Raw genomic sequence first — 25,027 nt, forward strand, 5'->3', positions numbered from 1 at the left:
AATTAGGAAAGACCACGGGGCATCAGGCAGCCAATCGGAGAATGCCTAATCGGCCAGAGAGAAGAAAAAGCGTGGTGCGCTGGCAGAAGAGCGGAGACGCAGAGAAGACGGAGGGGAGACGCCAGGAGAGTTCCAGGAAGCGGCGCCAGCAGGAGGTCAACCACCGGAGCGAGCGTTGAAGCCGGGCCGTCGGGTTCCGGACCCGAGCCACCAGGACTTCACCCTACCGGGACCTTCTGCCATCCTGTTCCTGTGCGTCGCCCGTCTACCTGAGCGGGCCGCCAGCTCCTCAAGGTCGGTGAGAGTCTGCGCCCGTGGGCAGCACGAGAACAGTTGGGCTACGGGCCCGAGTTCTACGCCATCTGCCCGGCCAGAACGCCGCCCCCGTCTTTCGTGCCACTTGCTGCCCGAGGCCGGTGTTCGAGGTTCTGTGCCCGTCAGGACAAGAGCAGCCGGGATATGGGCCCGAGCTCTACACCCAGCTGCCCGGCCAGAACGCCGCCGCCGTCCACTCGTGCCACCAAGCTGCCTGCTTTAGCTCTCCAAGCCAGAGCTGGCCAGCTCCAGTCGCCCGGTCAACCAACTTACACCACGACCTTTGGTGACACGGGCGCCAATCCTTTCGTCAGCTTGTCGCCGTGTCGCCGCGCCGAGACTGTTGTGTGTCCCTGCCGTCGTGGCAAGCCCGGACTCGCGCACTAGTTAGCTCCATACTAGCCTCAAGTGTGTTTCTTTCTGCAATGATGTCTATTTTAGTGTTTCTTTTATGTTTCCTATTTTCTTCTATTTCTTTTAAGTCTTTTTTTTGTTCCATTAAATGTTTGTGTGTGTCGTCGAAAAGAACGCCTTTGTCCTCAATTGGGTTCTCGGAGGCTCCGCCTACGAGAACCGTGAGAACCTTTTGAGTACACGAACCTTTGCCCCCATATTTGGGCATCACAAGTAAATTCAAGATGAAGGATGGAACGTCCCTGCCTTTAGTTTAATTGTACATATATATATATATATATATATATATATATATATATATATATATATATATATATATATATATAATGTCTCATTTTTTTAAATAGTCAGGAGTGCCTACATGCTCTTCTCCCCTGCTCCAGTGACGAAAAGGAGAGCCTTTCTATGTACCATAGTAAAACATTCAAATGTTTTCGCTGTGCCCATTACATAACTTATCATATGGATCTGTTACAATACAGAGTAGCAGTGGTCCACAATACTAGCCCATCCCAACATAACTATATATTAGCACATACCGACATGCTGTGAAACAGCTGTTGCAAAGCCACTGGTGTTGGCAATTTCCGCAGCACTGCAGTGATACAACTGAGTGCCACCTGTACAGGGACAAATGCATATGTATGTTAGCAACTGAGTAGTTGCTAACGGTTTTATAAGCTGTACACTACACAATAAAGTAATCTATACTACTTTGTTGGAACAAATGCACATAATTAGGACACCATTTAAACACTAACACGATTGAATGCCCCCAATCTCTTACTCACTAAGGGATAATACTACTGAAACATCGGTGGAGAAGTCAGATTAACACAGCCCATGAAGGACAAGCTTTCTTTGAGAAAAACAGCTATAACAGCGGTTAGTTTTCTTGATCATCTTATGTGCTAGCTTTGATTTAAATATCATGCAGTACTATAAAATATGAAGTCCCGCATTTCTAGCAGCAGAAGACGTCATCAGCCTCGTGGTACAACTGATTTTTGCACTGTTTGTGTTGGTTAGCTGACACATACAAAGAAAACCGAATTCATACATACATATACAGTGCCAAGTGCACTTCTCCTTCTGAAAACGCAGCCACCAGTTCCAATGCTGCTGAAAGGAAAGGTTATATAGAGTGCGAGACTGCATGGAACTACCACTTATGACTGTAAGTGTATGATCTGCTGATTAGAGAGGTAGTCTGATGCTATTTCAAGATTTTTTAGAAGCATTACTAAAGGATGAATGAAAATCTATTCATAAGTCACGAATTTCACGCATCCACAGTTTGGCTTAATAACTTGTGAGAAACAGACATGTTTACCTGAAATAGCAACCTATTTTCTTGCTGCAACACTTTCCTTCGAATTAATGAAATAATTTTACCGCGTCATAATATATTGCGTGTCTCGCAACTACTTGCCGGCAGTGGCGAGTTAGTGTTTATATCTGACTCATTGGGCGACAATACTGCCTAACACAAATGCTTCACGAACACGAGAACACGTCCCTCGCAGAGAATGGCAATCATATATTACTCTGTAAGACCTGATCGCACCTCCGTGGCCAAAATGTACGTACGTTAGAGCGACATCACCATCTCATTAATAAAAGCCTCAGTACAAGGCAGCAGCCGATTGCATAATGTGAAATTGCAACTGATGTCCGCTTACTGGTGGCCTGTGTTTGAGTCACTTCTGGCAGTTGACTGGGTGCTGAGAAATGCACGTCCTGGTTTGTCCCTACAAAACATACAGGGCTATGTGAAATGTTGAAAATATATATACGCCTGCATTTCAAAATTAAGTCGTAAAACAAACGAGTAAACTAATAAACAAGTGTAATGTAAACAGAGTACACATCAAAAGATACGCTGTCAACAGGTAATGCATTACGCGAATAACGTAATGCATAGGAAAGACTATATGCATACACACGAAGCTGACACACAATTTAATTTGCTCTAGGCTTTTCCGTGCAATTTATCATGTTCAAATTATTATGTCTTATGGTTAGAGCAAAATTAGCGTAAATTAAGCACTAAATTATCTACTCTGGAGAATTTTTCTTCAAGACGCACCTATGCGCACTTCGAATGAGTAGCGTTGTAAAATTAACGTTGATGGCATTTAACATGGTCGCTGAACACGGATTTCCTTTGCCGTATTGCGTACAGTGAGCTACATACACCTGCCCCCCCCCTCTTTTTGTACTAGCCGTACTGCGTGCCACTGCACCTATACGCAGGTCAGTAAACCTCACGACAAAGAAATAAAAAAAAAGAAGTGCCAATCACCCATTCCTGCAGGTTGTACTGGGCCTAACCTAACCAAGAATGGGCTGTTGCTTTTTATAGTAAACACAGGCACCGTGCTCATTGCAAGTATGTATCACGTGACTAAGCAAATATTCAATTTCTTTGCACCACTATTTTTTTATCACATGGATGTATCTGTTGAGAGGCAAGACAAAAAGCAGTCACTTCTCACAACTAATCAGCTTTTGTTTAAGCACACTTTTAGCTTTTCAATGACACTTGCTGCTATGTGTTTGTCTCCAGAGACCATACTTATTTTACGTTCCTATCAGAGACATTACATAAGTATACCATGTTAAGATGACAGCCTAGAGCACGTGAGAATTTTCATCTTGGTGTAACATACTGTATTTTGATTTTGCTGACATTTGGTCAAATGGCACACACAATATACCCACATACTACTTTTCGTGTCCAAAGTGCATGCCAATGTATTTTGATTTTTCGGCATTCGCTCCTCTGCCCTACGTGAAGTCGCGCTGCACTGGCTCTTTCACATCCTCGTGTCCTTCTTGCGTTATATAAAGCGGGTGCCTGAAAAATATCGTGTACAAAAGTCAACACAAGGGCACGGTGTGAAAAAACATCAAGACAGTCAAGGTCATGGCAATAAAAGAAAGTCTTAGCTCTTAGTCTTCGTAGTAAAATGCATGCAAAACATCCAGATGACTGCAACTTTAAACTGCTGAACTAATTTCAATTTTAGATTATAACAAAAACGAAATAACCAACAGTTCATCCTTGTTTGTCACCAATGTTAGAATAGTCCTGCTAATAAATAGAATATTGGTCATTGTCAGACGTCATAGGTCTGTCATAAATCTGGTGTATCGCAAACACCACTTGTGACATATCCTAAGCACGTGCCCAGTGTGCCCCCCGCACCATCCCTGGTTGTGCCACTGCTGAAGCCATCATTTCAGCATCATAGCTGAAAACACGATGCTCAGTAGGGATGAAAATATTGTCCTCTGTTCAATGGATATGACTGGATGTGTGTATAAAAACGGGCAACAAGGCTTGTCACGGTAAGCTTACCCACATTTCAATACTAACAAGAAAGCTCACTGCGGCCTGCACCTAAGCTTACTAAAAGGCATGAACCTATCTTTATTTATGAAGTGCGCAATGGTGTTCATTTTTGACAGACTCGACTATTGCTGCAGTTTGAAATCTAGCATTTTAGATTCTTAAAGGCATGGGAAAGTTGAGGTTAAACCGTAGTTATTAGTTTATTAGACCAACTTATTATTCAGTGTACGACAGCCGACTGGTAACACGGAATTAAAGCAACATTTTATTATGATATTTTATTTCTCTACTAAAAATATTCAAGCGATAAACACATTTTCATCGGTCATGCAGTAGCAAAATGCACACATTACGCTTCTAACCCCCAGACGAAGGCTGATTTAGCTGTTCATATGACATAACTCTGACACGCCAACTCATATCAGCAAATTCACAGCCATGTTCAAAACAATAAGCATATGCAAAGCGCCCCTGCAATTGTATTTCCACACAGCAGCTGTTACATTCAACACCGATGCATAACTAGTTGCTCGAAAATTTACCGAGTTTGTAGACATAAGGATCCTTGCAGTTTCGCACCGTGCTCGAAAACCGCAACAGGAGACATAAAACCAGACCTATAATCACACCATTTCAATACATGAGCAAACACAGTTCAGTCTTAGGGATAAACACCGTGAGAGCAATTTAGTGCGCGACGGCGACGAGCGACGGCTTCGAGTGACAAAACGGGCCGTTGCTTGAACAGATGGCTCGGTTGTGGAGCTCGTCCCCGGAAGTGCTATGAGCGACTAGCCAATACCGCGAAGCCGGAAATGAGTGTACATCGCTCAAATACTACAGATTGTCGCGCAGAACGCGTAAATGATTCAATTTTTTTATGTGCAAGGATAAGAACCTACTGCAAAACCTCCAGAAATATTTTATGCTACTTTTTATAGTAAAATACATCAACGTAAATTACTAAAGCATGCGTCACGCGTGATTGCAGCCCTCATACCGGCCGCACCAGGGAGGCGTCGCTGAACATTGTTGCTCGCACGGAGTACGACTTGTAGGGGACGAACGAACGCGACAGCAATCTCCATCGCGTCGCTTGTAGCGGTCGTGGGCAAGATCGCTTATATGGCGTTTATACTTTATTCAGCATAAAACATGGATTCCTCATGCGCTTTCAGTAAGTTCAAGATAACGCGCCTAATTGACCTCTTGCAGCATGCAGCTGAATACCTGCGGCAAAGTTTCTTACTAGCACTGGTGCTGCACTTAACTTCAGTGGTCGCAGATTCCCCCTGGGCGAGACACCGTCAAGCGCGCGGCTTATTTATAACAAAAGCATGCTGCCAGCAAAATGACGTCGGCTGTTATGTGACTTCTTCTTTCAACAGAGTTCCGTACACAGTAGACTGCGAAACAGAATAAATTCAAACACACAAAACGCACGCTAATCACGCTCCTCATAGGATCGGAATCATGGGCTGGTGAACAAGACATTTTAAGCGTCCTCTCGCCTTGCGTCTTAATAAACATACCATAGTTCTGGCAGCGTATGCGATTTTCAAAGCTCTTACGAATAACGGCAAAATGATAAAATCACATGCAGTTATTGCGACGACTGGCTTTTTCAACTGACATCGGGAGACAGCGCACTTGCCTAGCCACTTGTCAATCGCGTCGGGTAAGCGCAGCGACGACTTCCTGGCGATAGCATGTCGTATACGGAGAATGCGCACCTAAGCTAGAATTCACTTACCGTGGATGACTTGTAGTTATATCCAAGGAATGACGAACGACTGTCGTGTTTTCGCGGCGACGTGAGATGGCTGACACACGACCTCCCTTGGATGGCCTTCGTTGTGACCACGTGCCCCCTTTTGTGAAACAGTCGTGCCCTATCGTCCATACCTTCTCTCAAGTTATACAACTCCAGCGAGAGTTCCGTTTTCCCCATGGTGCTTGACTCAAGCAAAGGTTCGACTAATGGTACCAGGCATACGAACAAAAGCTCAACTCTAGTCTCCAGCACTCAAGCAGCTTTCACTGCTCTTGCTGTGCGAGACATACAAGGAGCATCATCTTCATATACTGTCGCTTCAACCACGGTGATGGGCCTGCAGGATCGGTGAGCTTTCCTGCAAAACTCTGCACCATAAACCAGACAATATAGAAGGCCGCGGAGCTTGCTGTTATACGTTGTGCACCTCGTGTAATTTCTGATCACCTACCCAAGGAATGAAGCGTGTTCAGTGACTCCAAGGCTGCTCTTCATCCTTTGGTTTCAGCCTTAGCCGAGGATGCCACGAACAACTAGTTCTAGAAATCAGTTTTTTTTTCATGCATTTGAATAGGCCCCGTCGGAGTTCGACCTGAGCTAAAGCTTGCTCTTAAGAGAGCATGTCGAATAGGTTCGTCTGATCATCTGCTGGCTCATCTACCCCAGCCAAAACATTTTATTGCGCCAAATCTTCTTAACTACAGCGTACATTCAATACGCTTTCAATTTTAAATGGCAGTGCAAGAATTGTCAGCAATTTCTCTAAATTCATTTCTTTAGTCTCGTCTCACTCCCCACATATTATCGGAGTCACTGGGACCTCACTACAGGACAATGTGAATGATTATGAAGTAACCCTCCCTGGCTTCAAAGTGGTTCGGGGAGACAGACAATCTGGGAGAGGAGGGGGTGTTGCTCTAGTTCTTAAGTCTCACCACCACTTTTCTCTACTCCTTGCCACACTTGATACTGAACCTCTGTGGTGTAAGGTCCAACTAGAAAACCTATTTTTAATTGTCGGGCTCTTTTACCGCCCATCTTGTTTTATTATTGCATATTTATACAATCTAAGTAGATTTTTTCATAGCTTTTCTTTATCGAACGTTATTTGCAAGGACTATTTTAATGATCCTTGTTTATATTGGTCATCTATGAAAGTGAGCGGACACGAAGTAGCTATCAGGCGGGAGATGGTTCAGATTTATTTGTCCTGTGGCCTGCTGTAAATCATCAAGTATTTCACACGGCAAATTTATCCATGATCTTGTTTTTCTTACTACATCTCTTAATAATGCTATTTATTAAATTAAATTATAGGGTTTTACGTGCCAAAACCACTTTCTGATTATGAGGCACGCCGTAGTGGGAGAGTCCGGAAATTTCGACCACCTGGGGTTCTTTAACGTGCACCTACATCTAAGTACACGGGTGTTTTCACATTTCGCCCCCATCAAAATGCGGCCGCCGTCGCCGGGATTCGATCCGCGACCTCGTGCTCAGCAGCCTAACACCATAGCCACTTAGCAATCACGGCGGGTAAATGCAGTTTATGAATTCGATGTTATTGATAGAATATCTGACCACATCATCATCATCATCAACCTGGCTAGGCCCACGACAGGGCAAAGGCCTTACTTCTCCAACTAGCACGGAAACTGCTCCTATAGTGCCGACAGCAACAGTGATCAATGAATAGACGGCATTCATGACGCCCGTTACGACCCGTTCAAAGAGAATTATTTATTTCTCAATCAATTTCCAACAGGCATAAATTGACAGGCACTGGGATTAAAATGTGTGACATTTGGAATAAAATGGCTGGCGCAAGGAATAAATGAGCTGGCACGCGGATTAATTCGGATGGCGCTAGGATTAAATGTGGTGGCGCCTGGATTAGATGATTGACACTTGTATTAAAAATGCTGGTGTTCAGAATAAATTGGCTGGCACCTGGATTGTTTTCAATGGCGTTTGGATTAAACTGAGTGGGAAAACCTTAGTGCGCGGAGAAACTTAGTTATAATTTTTTAAAGACTTATACATTCCACTTTGGAACTTCTTGCTGGGCGAGTTGGTGCATGGCGAAGTCGGGAAGAGTTGCGCGTATTAAAGAACGAACAGAGGAAAGAAATCCAGTGCTTTCATACTCCCAACTCTTCCTAACATAGCCATAGATTCCAGTTACGTGGATTATATATAACAGGGTTTTATATTGCACCTTAGGTATAACCAAATTATTAAATATGCACGAGGTCACGGGATAGAATCCCAACCATGGCGGTCTCATTTCCGTCGGGGAAAGTGCAAAAATACTCGTGTGCTTAGATTAAGCTGCCCGTTAAAGAAGCCCAGGTGGTTGAAGTCCAAGGAGTTTTCCACTGTAGCGTGCCTCTTAATCAGAAAATGGTTTTGGCACGTTAATCCTAATATCTTTTTTTTCAATAAATAGATATTCTCAAGACTAGCATTATTGAGTGTACACCGCGTTCTGAGTAGCATACCTTGAATATACTTTCTTGATACTATATTTATTGAGTTAAATTTGTGTATTTAATGTATTTAAGCCTAATTCATATTATTAATAATAAAATAAAAATTATTAATGCTGCAGGAAACCCTAGCGCAGGAGATCGGGCTGTTTGGCTCTAACTCGGTCTGCAAAAGCAAGGAAACGGACAGAGGAATTGCCACCCTAATTGACAAGAAAAGTCGCTACATAGAGCATGACTTACCATTATGGGCGAGTAAAATTGAATACATGTTTATAGAAATGCTCCTAAAAAGTCACAGATGTAAAGCGCAAAGCTTGTTCTGCCTTAATTTATGTAGCAGTCGCAGAAAGATGAGGCAGAGTTTCAGAGCAGTCTTTAATAAGGCCATGAGGGTAGTCAAAAGAGCGCCCCTCATAATAGGAGGCGACTTTAATGGCCCACACCGATTTCGGTGTTATCGCTAGAGAAGTAAGAAAGGGAAAAGAATCTGACATCTCGCCATGCATTCAGGCCTCTCTATTATCACAGACACTGCCTTTCCTACTAGGTGTGGCACTTCCACGTGTAGGGACACTGCCCCGGACCTATCCTCTACTTATAACTTACGCAGGGCAGACTATATCAGCTCAGGTGCGGATTTTAGGAGCGACAATTATATACTATACATAATGATGGAAACTACGGGGGAGGAGGCAAAGCATTTCAAATACATAGACTGGGATCAATTTAGAAAAATCAGAGAAAATACAGAGTAGACACTGATAAAAAGGGGCGCATCATACTACCACAGTGGGTGGCTCAGCTCAGGGACGACTTCAATGCGGCAAGTAAACATATAGAGACAGAGGAACAGGTCGATTAAATTGACAGTCGAGTGTCTCATTTGATCGAAGCCAATCAATCGATTTCACAAAGATGGAAATCACAATGCCTAAGCAGAAGACTTAGGAAACGAATTGCTCAGCTCAATAGGGATATCCAGAAGCACGAACGCTATTTGCAGAAAGAAAAATGCGACGAGGTATGTAAATGTGTAGATGGAAGTGTAATACCTGGAGGCAATTGGAGTCAGCTCAAGCATTTGCTGAATGAAAAAGGCACTCAATCGAATAGGAGTACGCCCGTGGCGAAGCTGGTACCTCATCAAAGCCATACTGCAAGGGCAGACAGCATAATGGAGCGATAGGCAGCCAAATGCTTGCCCCTCAGGACAGAGGATCACCATGTAAGTTATCACGATTACTTAGGGGTAGAATGAAACTATATGGATCAGGAATTCACTTAAAGTGAGGCACACCCGGTACTGTAAGATTTGAATAGTGGGTCAGCAGCGGGCTTAGGTGGTATCTCTAACAGATTACTGAAGAATTGGGACGACTTATCAACAAAGTGTCGACAACATGCTCTAATTAATTATTGAAAGATAGGGTATAACCAGAAGAACAGAGGATGGCCAGTACTGTCTGAATACCAAAGCCGGGGAAACAACTCAACTTGGATAACCTCAGGCCAATTTCGTTAACATGCAAGACAATGCAATGCAGTGCAAGACAATGGAGCATGTCATATTGTATAGGCTTACAAAGTATGTGGATGAAAATGACAGTGTACCGTATAATCTGATTGGTTTCTGACCAGGCTTGTCCCTACAAACTGCTATGTTGTTCATCAAACATCAACTGCTATTATCCGAACCGAAGAACACTCGAGTTGTTTTTGGGTTCGAGGTCGAAAAAGTTTTGATAGAATTAGGCATAGAGCAATAATTGAAGTCGTTTCCGATCTGGGATTGGGCAAAAAACGCTATGAAGTGGTATCAACCTTTCTTTGTAATCATTCAGCTCACCTTAGATTTGGAGATATTAAATCAAAGAAAATGGATCTCGGTGACAAAGGCACCCCACAAGGGTCGGTCTAGTGACCTGCACTTTTCAACCTGGCCATGTCAAAAGTGACAAAGGGATTAAAAGGGAAAGGGGGCCTTCACTTTAACATTTATGCAGACGATGTGACTATATGGGCCGCTGTAGGAAGTATGGGACATGAGGAAAGACGACTTCAGAAGAGCATTTATGAGGTAGAGCCCATCTTATAAGACATTGGACTAAAATGCTATGTTGATGAGTCTGAGCTCCTTGTAATCCAAAACAGGATGAGGTGTAGGAAACCGTGAGTACATGTTCCCGAGAAATAACCCAGGTTAGTACTATCCACGAAGGCAGGCGAATCTGTTAGGCAAGTAGAATCCATTAGAGTCTTAGGCTTATTCCTGGAGGCAAACGAGGGAAACGGAAGAACAATACAACACATCACAAGCAAGACTTAGGAGGTAATAGTATTGCCAAGGAGAATACCTTACAGACACAAACGGTTGGAAGAGGAGAGTGCCATGAGACGTGAACACACTGAATATGCATGAATGTAAAGAACAAAAGAAAAATAGGTATTTATGATTCCACGAATTTTCGCCACCAGCGTTCGGCTATTGATCAAAAGTTTTCGGGTGACACCCACTTGACCTGCCTGTCACGCGACATCACAAAACCGCGACAACTCACCACGTGAAAGACACGTGTGCGCGTTAAAGATGCATTATTATGCCGAACAAAACTGAGTTTTCTTCTGAATAGCGGCAGGCTGTCCATTTCCGAAAGGAATAAAAGCTGGCTCAGGCACTTTCTACTCGCACCTGCCGGAGAGGAAGATTTATTTTGCGCACAATAAAGCTTTTTTGCGTGGCCGTGTACCGTTTTCGAGCACTTTCGGCATGTTCGCTACCTCCTTCTGTCAACAATTGTTTGCTGAGAAACCGTTTTAGCGGCATTCTTAACCTTCCGCTGCATGCCGTCGCGGTTTGTGACCAGCCACCGCAAGATAAGTAAGTTAAAACAGACCAATCACAGACACCTGCACTACCCTCTTCATCCAGTTATCTATTTTCAGTGCACTCGCTCGGCCCTATCGAATCCCTCTCCACTTGCGCGTGCTCCTCGCTTATTGCTAGCTAATTAGATAAGTCAAGCTGCTCAGTGCACCAATGTTATTCCTTTTTAAAGTAAACAAACGTGACCTCCTGTAAACAATGAGAGCGTTTTATTGGTCTGTTCAGAAACCTGCGGGTCACCGCCCGATGCTTGCGTTAGTGGTTACGCAAATATGACGCCAGGAGATTGGAATAAAAACACATTGGAATAATTTTCAGTTATAGCGCCCAAGATATGCATATATGTTGGCAGTTGCAAAAGCAATGAGCTTGTTTTTCGCGTGATTACAATGGAAATTTACATAGAAATTATGCGGTTCTATTAATTCTCAGCTTGCCTTTATAGAACGTTTAGCATTGTTGCCATTCTCGCAAATTATGTTGCGAGCATTCACAGTGTGCATTGTACAAAACATGCTCACCTTGTTTCTAATTCCGTTATTCCCTGAAGTGAGTGCATTTTGCATCACGGATTGTGCAACATATGAATGTATCCTATGTCTGACTCGAGAAAACCATAAAACCATAATACATAGTATTTCTTGTTGTTGCAAGTCAGCACGGCAATGTCAAATATTTCAAAATGTGCCAATGTTACAATAAATATACTTGAAATGAGCGTTCAGATACTGGTTTTTTCATACCCCTTCGATCATCTAAAACACTACGTAGGTCCTACTCGGCAATTTTAAACCTTCTGCTTCCGCAGGAAGTACGCGGCCATGGCCCACACCCTCCATATGGCAACACTGATCCTCAAAAATACGAATGGCTAATAATTTTTCTGGACATCGGTATTTCCCCGGGCACTGTGCCCACATTTCTAATATCCATTGTATTGGACTAAATCTCCAAAGCTGGGTTTAAAAAGGCTATCAGTATACTTGGGCCTCAAAATTACACATACATTCCTCACGAACTTGACTTCTAGCGCGCACAATACTGATGTATTGTGAATAAGCATGCGTGCTTTCTACTGCATTGGCAAAATTAGGAGAAAAAAATAATACATTTTAGTTAGATAAGATTCGCAAATATTGTTGCTTCGCAGATTTAGATCCACGGTATGAAAGACAACGCTCTGCTTATTCCTGTTTTTTAACGAAGTGGCAAATATCTTATAATTTTCTTACCACTTTGCTCTTTAATTCATACTATGCTATAATAGTTTGCATCACATTACTTGGAAATCTGTCTCGTACATGGGCGTCAATTATCGGGAACCAGGCAGACGGGCCGCTTCACTTTTTCACATCTAGATGCTGGCAGTGAACATGAAGGACATCCAAAGAATTTGACCGCGAACACAAAGAGAATCAACAAGTTGATAACTGTAAACTGTCGATAGTGTGCCGTGTAAAACTATGCCGCAGTACCTCATGACACCAGAGTAATCGCGAATAAAGCATGAAATGAAATGATGAGCCGATCAGTCGAAAAAATTTCATAAGGCACCGTCGTGAAAATACGTTCGTTCGTGACTTAGAAGACTCTCTCGCAACTAATGACGAATGCTGCAAACATTTGTTTCACAGGAACATATATAAGCACAAGAAATTCAACTTGTAAGCCAGTTTATTAGGAATATGAATTATGCATATTGCGCGCTGCTCTTCACGTAAATACCCCATTATGCCTTTGTCTAGGGCAGCTTTGTTGTCGAAGTCCTTTTTATGATCTATGTATTTGCATTTCTAAATAAAAAGTATATGCGTTCAAGTCTAACAGAAGATGTGTATAGACTAATATTCGAAGTGACAGTTTCCTGTGGCGTGTAGTTGGCTGGCTTCCCATATCAAGCTCAATGTGGTATTGGTGAAGGCATAAGATTTGTCGGCGTTACTGCGAATGGCAGTAAAAAAAACAATGTTTCGCGTATGCATCAATGCAACTGCTGGAATGTGATCCCACCTGTTGCGTACGATGAAATAAAATTGTAACTGAAAGTTTAATTTTACCTTCATGGAACTTTCAATTTGTGAAATTATTTCTCCGATTGCCCTAAGCCTTGCCCTGTCCCGTCACTCACGTATAACATTCAGCATGTAAAGCACAGGTCGCTGCTCAATACTGGCAATGAATTATCCCCATTCAGAAGCTGTAACAGCATCGACCTAGTTATTATACTTGACGGAATCGTAAACATGCCTTTTCTACAGTATTTAGAGTTGGTCTTCGCTCAGCATGAAGTGTTGTCAGATTTTTCAATGCGATCGCATTATAGGTTCCATTACGCGAAAATCCGGCGTCGTAATCAGCGTCGTGACCCAGCGATGGTAGCGGAGGAGATCGATGGAGCGAAGAGTACAAAGACTAAAAGAATGGTCAGATTGGTGTCAATTTTTTCCAAATAGATTCCAGTGAGCAAAAAAAATTAGGCTTTAAAAAGAACATTCGGAACATTTAGCTCTTTCTGGGAATGGAACCCGGGCCTCCGGGGCTCAATACGAGCATGCTTCCTTCCCCCACGCCACAGAGGCTCATTATAAGTGTTCCTACTGTGCGCGTCATTGCACGCGTCACGTCGCAGCCTTCTGGTTCGCTAAAGATAGGGTCAAGTGAGTGCGTCATTAGGCTCCTGACTGCATATCCAATGGACAAGAGATGGCACCATGTCATGAGTGTATACAATGAGAGTATTCCCTCCCACGCGTCCCTTGTTTTTCAGGTTTCTTCAATGAGGATTTTCTAACATCAGCAAACCCTGATTATAGATTATTGCAAAGCCAATATAACTACAAGAATAATTTCGCGTTCATACATGTACGCACTCTCAACTGTATCTGTCAAATTTTCTGTTTGACCAAGCTAAATATCTATAGCACTGTTACAGCAATTCAATGGGGATTTTTGCTCCTGAATGGAATTGTAGAGACCTAGTAATGCAAGACACAATACGTTATATTTCCTACGCATAAAAGAGCCCTTGGATACGCCGATTTATATATAACAAATAATGATTTCTCATTTAGGTGCATTGTAATTACCTGCAGTGAATATCTGGATCGGTAGGAACACATGCGAATCCATTTCACAAAGCTCCATTCTACCTGTTAAACGTTGCTTCACAGTCGCAATTCTTTCGACTTCGCCATGCGACATATTTTATACGTCGCGTTTGTTTGTAACCGTTTGTGGCACTGCGAAAAATTCTGGGATATAAGAGTAGTATTTTGTGCAAGGTATAAAGAAAAAGAAACCACTCGTTGTCCTAAAAACTGAAACTTGCGAAACCTAAAGCTTTGCTCAACTATTGGTAATACAGTTTGATACAACCAAAAAATAACGCAAGATTACTACGTACGTGAGCCCGTATGGCTCGAAATTCGGCCTCTCGATCTCTTGATGTCCACTCGATTAATATGTTCATGGCTACCGTTTCGTACCGTTGGTGCGACTGAAGGTGTTGAAAAAGCGGCGTATGAATTAAAGTACTCTCATAATACCTATCTTTTCGCTAAAGCACTACTGTTTAAAGTATTGTTAGTGGATTGCTCGTTTATCGATAAAAGTACATGAGTGTGTTGCGTATGTTTTTTAATAAATGTTTGTGATGTTGACGATAATGCGAGTGTATGCTACTGGTAGTACGTGTGCTTTTTATATCATTTGAAAGGGTATTTTAATCGCATTTTAGATGCAACCGTTAAACCCTTGAATGTATAATTCGATTATGTAATTCGACCAAAGTCAATCCACTGACTAAACGTTCAAATATTTATACGTACAGTATTAACATATTCAGTTCAAATTAAATGTCACTCAAACCTCTTGAGAATAATGTGTCATGAAACAACGATCTTGAAGTCAATATATATTGCTAACGACTGTGCTTTAGACGAGAAGGGCAGAGTAAGGCACAAAGATAAAAAAATTATACAGATCCCACACACTATGGGAATCGACATAATGAGCGGTGATGTTGACGGTGAATGTTTAATTTATTCAACATCTTGTGCAACACAAGAGTGGTGAGTTCATGGTAAACGTCATCTTGCGTGCACCACCGTTATTTGTCTGTGTAGTACACAAAACACAAAGGGAGAGGCGTTTTCTTGAGGCGTTGCTATGTGCCATATTTAGTCACCTCTGGGAGGGTTGAGCATTATGATTGTCTTGCATGGCACATCACATTGTGGCAGGAACATTACACTTGAATTGAATTTTGGCGTTGCACGTGCAAAAACCGCGATCGGATTATGACGCAGGCCGTAGTGGTGCACTTCGAAATAATTTTGGCCCCGTGGTGTTCTTTAACGTGTCCCTATATCATAGTGCGTGAGCGTTTTATTTCGCCCCCGTCGAAATGCGGTTGTCTCGGTCAAATCCGTGACTTCGAGCAATGCCGTAGCTGCAAAGCTATCGTGGCGGGCACAGAAGCGCTCATTTTACGTGCGACCGCTTCTGTTGGGGCACCTAGACCCTGTGGTGCGCTTTAATTAATGCGGCTCTTCTTCTGCACGGCGTGCATTTCTTCGATAGACATATTTGCATGGTTTTGTTTTTCAGAAATAGCAGAAACGCACCATACCACACCTTGAACTAAAGTTTATCCAGCCTATCCTTGCCTTCTTACGTCACCTTTTCCTGTTTCGCTCCGCCCCCCCCCCCCCCTCTTGCATTTGTATGGGAGCTGCGAAGAAGAGTGACAAGGCTGTGTTCACTCGTTTCGCGACTGCGTCTGCTCCCTGTACCCTCCTCTCTTCCATTCTATTTCGACTCCCTCTGGACTTGCACGTTCGTAAAAGGGTAAGCGCTTGCGGGGGGTCATTTATAGTTACAGCTGTCAAGAGGCTAATGGGGCGACGACCCCGAAGCTACAGAGGGCACAGTGCAAATTCAACGCGGTGAGGACCAAGCGAGGTCCTCGTGTCGCTTTGCTTCACTGCCATGCTCCTTCCATGTATATACATGATCTAAACCACACCAACAACGACCGCAGCAGCAGCAATGAGAAAGTCGAAGGAAAAGGCAAAGAAAGCTTCGCTTTATTAACGGGAGAGGTCTATACCCGTGGGCAACTTTCAGTGGCTCTGAAAGGAAAGCTCCGAGGACGTATATTCTGCACATGGGTCACCGCGCCAAGTAGTCCGCCAGCGTTTGACAGTGTTTTCGTGGCTCGGAAGACACGCTGAATCGACACTGCTGCCATGTATGACAATTTTACGTTGGCCCAGACGCGGAAGGCTTAAGTCGCAAAACAAGTAAACTTTTGCATTCGGTGGTCTGTTTATATTATTTAACGGTTGCTAATAAGGTTTTTATGTTTTCTCTTTCCCAGCTTGAACTAACGTCGATGAAAATACGGGACTCTTTTCAGAAGCGCTCTGACTCGCGCGCACTTTGCCCCCGTAACTTTCTCTTTATAGCCAAAGAAAGTCGTCCGCCAGTATAGCAACCGACATTTATTGAAGAATGTTCCGTCTTCTGTACATCAACAAACAGCCACGTTGTGCCTCCTACCACACCAAAGAATTGAAGAAAATTTATTTCTCGTACAGCCCAATACACGGTGTATTGACACACTTCCCTCCTTCGCTGAATATGGCATTTACCTCTATGAATTCCCGGCCATATATACATACATATATATATATATATATATATATATATATATATATATATATATATATATATATATATATATATATATATATATATATATATAGCCTCAAGACAGTTGAACGGGGACCACAGTCATTGTATTGTGTATCCAAGTGCGCCTCCCTATCGTCGAGCGCTTCGTTCAGTGTTAGGTGATCCTTAAAATATTTCTGTCTGAGGCAATCGTGCATCTTGCTTTGTGTATGTCTTCGATAGCGGAACCCGTAACAGTCTGCAGTTCGTGCTCGCAGAAAAAGCAGCCTTCAATAAGTACATCTGCATTGGAAGCCTAACCAAGATCACTCTGAAAGCCTTGACAACCTCTGTACTGTATTATTCTTACAGGTTCCATATTATAAAAATCTGTGGCCGGAAGGCCGTTTTTACTACCAGATTGGCTACCAAATAACCGGTAAGTCTACTGATTGAATATATATCTGTAGGTATAAAGAAATGCGGGCAGTTTGCGCTAGTGGTGCAGGGCTGGGTAACAGCGGAGCTAGTGCCGGCTTATGCGAAGTATTGCTAGAATGTGCTAAGTTTTCCGAGCTTATACATGGCATGGCTACTATTCGCACTAAGGGTTGCTATGTTTTTTTAAGTTTTCGAGGGTATGCATGCCTTGGCTAGGTTCACACTAAGTGTTGCTAGGTTTTGTTAAGTTTTTTGACATCATGCATGGCTTGGCTACATTATACCAAACGTTGGTATGTTTTACTAAGTCTTACAAGGTTATCTATGGCTTAACTATACTCATCATAAGTGTTGCCAGGATTCGCTATGTTTCGCAAAACGTTTGTGAGGTCATACACGGCTAGGCAGGTAAGCCACACAAGACTCAGTGAATCACACACACACAAGCCACAGTAAGTGAATCACAATTTATTATGCGCAGTGCTTCAGTATCAGTCGTCATCATCGTTGGTCTGGTCCTAGTCCTTGAAGTCCGACCATCGTCGTGGTTGTCGTCATGGTCGGAGGGGTTGCTGAAGGCTTCGCGAAGCACATGCAAGGCAGAGCTCTTCTGTTCAAAGTTCCGCACCGAGCTCACAGTGGAGGGATTCACGTCGAACCAGAGCTTATCACAGATTCGGCAGCTGTGCCAGAATTCTATGCCGAGCAGTTCGCGCTGGAAACAGCCGTTCGCCCCTCCCATGGTTTCACGTTCGAAGTTGTCGGTGATGCGCAGGCCCGGAACTAATTCCCGGTGGCGCCGAGCATTCAGTCGGCAGCGTTCGTTGTCTCTGGCCCCGGGATCATCGGCTCGGCGACAGCGCTTGTCGGCGGCAGCCTCGGCGCAATGAGCAGGATCGCGTGTCGCTGAGCCGCACTGATGGCCAGGATCATTATGCCGTGCGCAAAGCTTTCTTGTATGTCGCACATGCGACAACTGTGCCCAAAGACTGTGCCCAGAAATTAGCACTGAAATCGAACGTTTGCACTAACCCATGTCTCGGCGGACTTGACGCTCGATGTTTTCGAGCAGTCGCTGGGTGGGATCGCTTTCTCAGCGACGTAGACTGTTCAGGCGGCGATTCCCCTTCTCTGGACTGAACCTCGGTATCCTCAACTTGGCGTCGCCTATTCAAAGCCGCAGCTTCAACGCAGTGTTCCGGATCTGCTCGGCGGCGACGCACAGTTTCTCCCTTGGCAGTATGGCGCTGTTCCTAGTAAGCCGATTCTTCTTCGGGCGTCCGGGCTTTCTTCCGTCTTGCCATGGCAATAGCACGTACATACGGAGTAGAGGAGGAGAAAAATGTGCCGCCGCACCAGCCCGTGCGTTTGCTCACCTGTGACGTCATGACTTCACCCTTTAATAATGCGTCGGCGGCGGCCCATTGCTGCTCGCTTGGCAGTGCGGCGTGACGACGAAATCGTGACGGTGATTTCCTGTCCAACTAAGTGAACAAGGAACCCGTACTCGGTTCCAAAACGTCGGAATATACTTCAGACTTGGATAGTGACCGTGATAACCGTCATTTCGTCTCCGCCCTACGCGCATGGGGTGCGAGGTGGTTACGTGCCTCAGGGCTCTCGTGTGTGGGTGCTAGGCAACGCGAGGCGGCGCACAGCTGGCCTGAGTTTTCTTCTAACGCTCCACTGCCGAACGAAAGCATAAACATGTCCGTTGTTGAAAACATTGAAAGAAGATTATGCAGATATATATTATATAACTGTTTCAAAATTTAGAGACGCATGATACTAACCTCATTTATGCTTGTACTCATGCTAAATACGCAACATTTTCTAAAGCAAGGACATTTACTTTTGACGTGAAATGCAGTAATTAGGGGAATAAAGAACATTAAGCACAAAAGTGTGACCGACACAGGTAATGTTTCGTACAGAATGTTTTTCATAGCACATAACCACCCTGATTCTAGAAGTCTATAAAGTACGTAAAGTAGCATTTCCTTGATCTGTATTCATTCACACTATGGATTCTTCAAATGCGCAGTGAAGGGGAATGATAGCTTTAGCGCTTAAAGAAAGATGCTTCAAACTACCGATAGCTGCTTCAAACTGTCCTCTTACTTACCTCGTCAGTCCGCGCGATCGCCAAAGGAAACAGACGGACGTGTGTTGTGTTTACGCGATGGTCGGAAGGAATGAAGCCGCCGATTTCGTGTGTTTTTCCGTTTTTCGCATGTGCATTACAAACTCGAAGGCCATCGCATACACCTGCATTCTAAGCATGACACTAGTTCGGTACGCGGCAAATTAAAAAGATTGCGATCGCCCTCCTCAGTATATGGTGTAACTTGCCAATTCATTGCAAGGCCTGCGGGAATGAAAAGAAACAAGTATGAGAAGCAAGGCTTCATGATACAACAATCATGTTTTAAAGTATAGATTCCGTGGTGCATGAATTGTTGGAGGCCAACCAGATTAAGAAAAGAGGGGACGCCTATGTCAGCACCCCATCTCTGAATATTTACATAAATGAAAGCATGTACATCGACAAGTTTTACGTATAGATTAAATGCGATTTCCTTCATATATATCTTCAGTGTTCTCGCACGTGCGCATTCACATATTCAGTGTTCCTCTTTTTTCGCCCCCCTCTTCCCATGGCTATATAATCAGCCACCTTTTACTTCAATAAACAGTTGCAAGTAGCGCCTTGTCCTCTCTTTCTTCCTTCCTAGTGTGCCATTACTATTGGCGCTATATATATATTCAACGCTATGCACCAACTAGCCCCACAACGTGTTTTATTGCATTCTCTGTTTGGCACAGTATCAAGAAGTCGTCCACATATCGATAGATCCCTGTGACACGCCTTTCTTTGATGGATCCTTAAATTTTCTTGCCGCATGCGGCCAAGTACAAGTCACTCAGGATTGGTGCTATTTTTGATCCATTGCAGACCCCTCTGTTTTGGACAAACAAGGTACCATCATGTACAGTGATTGTGGCAGCGAAATAGGCGCTCAACAGCTTGAAGAAGGTCTCCACAGACATTCGTACGGAGTTTTGTAATGGAATGGCTCCTTGCTCCATGATGGTCTCTCTCAGTACATTCATCAAATCCGCATGCGGAGTTGAATAATACATATCTTCGATGTCAATCGAGAACCCGTACGAATCGTTCATTTCGTGCATTTTTAGCTCGAAGGCTAGTTCTTCAGAGTTCCTAATCATCAACTGATCTTCTACCCTAACTTGAGAAAGTTGCGTGAAAAGGTGTGCTGAAAGCAGCAATTGCCATGTGTTGCTTCCGACAAAATGGTGTGGAAGGGGGTACCGATTTTATGTCTTTTTCCACTGAAGAACACCGACAGCGTGGTGGTTTTTGCTGCTTTAACCTCGTTGCACAGCTGGCTACCATTAGTTGTTTCTCCTAGAAGCATGTTGACCTTTCTTTTTGCTTTCTTTAGGTCTTTATTTTCTACCTTGCAGAAGTTATTGTTGATGGCTTCTAATGCTTTTGTATTGTAGGTGCTGGCATCAAATACTACAAATCCCCCTTTGTCTGAAAGGCACCATATGAAGTTTTCTTTTTTCAGTTCCTTTACAGTTTTAACAAAACTGTGCACATGGCGTTTGCATTCTTTTGAACGAGCCAGTGTATCTACTTCGTCAGCCACAACTCTGCTAGCGTCCTCTTAATTCGCTTTTTCTGCTACTCGTCTGATGATGGCAAGCTTCACTGCTGCGTATAGTCTCGGGGGAAGCGCAAATATTGGACCAAGTTCCAATACTTCTTTAGCAGGTTGTGAGAGCTGCACCTTTCCTACTGTGACCACTGGGTTCTTGCTTATCTTCTCGTACTATTTTTGACCTTGTATAGTTGACTTCAAAATTGGCTGGAACCACTTACTCCACATGTGTTCAGTGTTAAAACTGCCGCTGGCCAAGTGAAGACAATATGATTTTTTGCCAGAGTATCTCACCATAAGGAAGTCGGTGAGTAGGCGAATCTGTTTCAACATTTCAGCCCGCAGTATCTTCATAATTTTTCTTGCTGCGTCCTTGGGAAGGCGACACCCCCAGTAGCAACCTAACGTCTTCCACCGAAACATTCTTCTTGATGCAACATGAGGATAAGCAGGCCCAGCAAGTGAAGAAGGCAATGTGAAGACATATTTGTCGTGGGTCAAGCAGATGCAGGAAACAAGTAGGAACGCTCAGAGTGCTGAAAATGAATGTCAAAAGGGTGTTTAACGGGGTCAGTTGTTTCATTCTTCGAAGATTGTAGCAGCAGAACTTGAGGAACACTGACACAGAAAGAATGACTGGATGAGGACGCAGCTGCACTGTCAACTGATTTCTTTATTGAAATTCCCTCTCATTTTTTTTCATCCCCATATCTCTTCTCTTATATATTTGAGGCTGTATCAGAAAGGTGACTTCCTTCCTTGTTAAGGCCACTGACGGTGTGCTTACACATTACGCTCCTGTTTTACTTATCTGAAATGCCTCAAAAGTCTCCCGAGTTAGCGTACATTGTTCCTTTTCAGGACTTTCATTTCATGGAATTAGGGGATGCACATGCTTACTTGGCTATCTTGTTCCTTCTTGTTCATTTCGATTCAACTGCGATTGCGTCAGAGGAGTAGTGTACGCCATCCCCCTGTCCTGTGGAAAACAATACACAGGACAAACAGGAAGATGTCTTCATGATTGAACAAAACAGCACGCATCATCTCTTTCAGTGACCCCTGGCAGCAATCTGGCCTTCCATGGCAAACGTTGCGAAATGAACAAGAAGGGACAAAATAGCTAAGTGCGCCCGTGCACCCTCAAATTTCATGAAGTGCAAGTCCTGAAAAGGAACAACAATAGGCGAACTCGGGAGATTCTTGAGGCATTTGAGATAAGCAAAACAGGAGCGCGATGTGTAAGCACACCGTCGGCCGCCTTGACAAGAAAGGAAGTCACCGTTTTGAGGCAGCCTCACACAGATAAGAGATATGGCGACGAAATAAATAAGAGTGATAATTTCAATTAATAAATCAGCTAACAGTGCACCTGCATCCTCGTCTAGTCGTCCATTCTCTGTCCGTGTTCCTTAAGTTCTGCTGCTACAATCCTCGAAGAATGAACCAACGAGCCCCGTTAAACACCATTTTGTCAATATATGGTGCTCTGTTGGCTGCTGGAGCATGTAGTGTTTACGTAAGTGTCGAAACCATTGTTTGAAGCTTTCGGTATTGCATAGGGATATGTGAATATTTGCAACTTTGTAGTTATCCACTGAATAGTGCCTTATTCGATTTGGTGGTCACTTTTTATAATTGTGAATATTTTTTTCACACCTTTCAGGCATTTCAAAATGCCAACCGCACCCACATAAACATTAAATTGGAGAAAAGTATGGTAAATTTTCACCACAACAAGCATACTATAGCCATAAAACATGACAACACGTAATCTCTGTGTTAAAGTTATACCAGTACAAATTAACAACTGCATTTAGGCGGGAAGTAAAACTGAACTGCTCCTTTCTACGAGAACTTTCTAACCTTGAACTTAATGACAAATTTTATGTTACCCGTCATAAAGAGATATGGCGGGTGGTCACACCCAGAACAAATTATTTAAGGGAAAAGCCGTCACACACAATGCCAATGCTTCTAAATAAATATAATAATCTAGGCGTTGATATCACCCAAATAACGGCCCAACAACTGAGAGACTTGTATATGCATGATTTTTAAATTACTGGTTGAGTGTACATCCTCTCGGCTAGTATGTATATAAAGTGTGTATATATGCTTCTGTATATGTGTGTGTAGGTATGCATACGAGTGTGTATGCATATACGGGTATATGAATGCATGTGTATGTATGTATATATATATATATATATATATATATATATATATATATATATATATATATATATATATATGTGTGTGTGTGTGTGTGTGTGTGTGTGTGTGTGTGTGTGTGTATATAATGTTCAGCGGCGTATTCTTGTCTCATTTGTATTCATGACGAGAACCACACAAGCTACCCTAAGTATTCTTGGTTTAGTCACCAGTGGCTCTGTATGGAAATGGGTGTGCATGTGTAAATGCGAGTATGTGGGTTCATGAGAATATATACGAGTATGTGTATATATATGTATGTATACATATGTATATGTGTATGTGTATATATGTATGTATGATGTATATGTGCTTGCATGTATGCTGTTGCCGAATATTCTGTAGAGGGGGCTGCGGGCCTCGTCAAGCTGCCTACAGGAGCAGCTTTTGCTTGCAGCCTCCTCCATCAAGTAGATGGAAATAAAGCTATTCTATTCTATTCTATTCTAACTTGCATAGTGGAGCAGGCTAGGTCACTCAGGTAGCCACACTTTACAAGCTCTACAGTGGTCATTTGCATCCTCTGAAGAAACCTGTGCATGCGAATAAAATACTTCTTTGCTTGTAATGCTCAATTTGTGTTTTTCAAATACAATACTTAATGATGTACTATATGATAGAAACTTTCTAACTTCAAAAATACTGGGATGTAAACATCAGTTTGTAATAATTATGTTAATGGCTATTCACTTTAAGAAAAGTATTCGATTCAATTTGTTTCTGGCACTATTCTATTCGATCCCAAATATCTCTATTTGCTCACCTCTAATATTGCATCTTTTTTGTGCTGTCTTTCACGTGTGCATTGCAAACAAGACACATAAATATGCACTCAGAACATATTACATATAATTAAAGAAAATTTCCCAGTGGGCTAGTTGGTTCGACATAACACTGTTGTGCAAAGTTACGAAGGGACAGGACTTAATAAAAACAATGTACTGCACCTGAGTGCAAATTAACAGCTGTTTTATTTTTTGGAATATGAGACCTTCATATAGTCGACTTGCATGTGCAGGAATTCTCTTCCCAGTCGAGCCATGCCATCTATTGTCAGTCATTAAGCTAATCTCTTTGCTGCTGAGTGATATAGATGGCACATGGTGTAATCTTGTTGTTGTAGGCTTCCATGACTTCTTTTTCTTTAGTTACTACACTTCAGCAAGATCAGATCCCCATCCTCTGGAAGGTATGGCATGAAGCGCAATATATGGCAAGGTCTCTGGGTGCTTGTATCAGAATGCAGTTGTGTCGATGTTCGCACATTCAGTCATTTACGGACCTCTCTGTTTGACCCAAATAATCCGCCCCATGTGTCAAATGTATCTTGTAGACCACGTCTATCGTGCATTCAATCAATCCTTTAACGTGGTTTGTAGTACATGCATTCAGGGTATTCCTATCGCTGGTTTCCCTGTAGCTTTTGTCGTGCTGTGAGGACCACTCTTTCGCTCATTTAACCGAGCCAACGAGTTCAGCAAATAATGAGAGCGAACGCAGCATGCAGTGGGAAATGAAAAAAGTGGCCAGTGAGAAGAGGCACAAGGAAGAAAGCGGAGAGGAAGGTGCAGCAGAACCATGAGGCAGTGAGCAGAGGAGTGTATGTCGAAAGCGTGCGAATGAAAGCGAAGTGCAGTGACGGTAGCTACGAGATGATGCCAGAGTAGCACGCAATGTCTGGGAGGTTTGTTGGCGGTGGCTTTTGTGAATCACGCCCACGCGTCACCCATGCACTGGCTCATGTGATCTCCAGATTTGCAAGGCAGTGGC

General features: G+C 43.2%; 1 long non-coding RNA gene across 1 annotated transcript in view; it reads left to right on the top strand.

The window, feature by feature from the left end:
* LOC139052606 (uncharacterized) overlaps positions 1-25,027 on the top strand; it is a 365,902-nt gene that overhangs the window by 172,293 nt on the left and 168,582 nt on the right. Inside the window, exon 2 of the long non-coding RNA XR_011509982.1 lies at positions 17,286-17,352. This is a non-coding gene — a long non-coding RNA (uncharacterized lncRNA). The remainder of the gene's footprint in view (positions 1-17,285; positions 17,353-25,027) is intronic.

Source organism: Dermacentor albipictus, unplaced genomic scaffold (genome assembly GCF_038994185.2).
Source record: "Dermacentor albipictus isolate Rhodes 1998 colony unplaced genomic scaffold, USDA_Dalb.pri_finalv2 scaffold_27, whole genome shotgun sequence".
Taxonomy (NCBI): Eukaryota; Metazoa; Arthropoda; class Arachnida; order Ixodida; family Ixodidae; genus Dermacentor; species Dermacentor albipictus.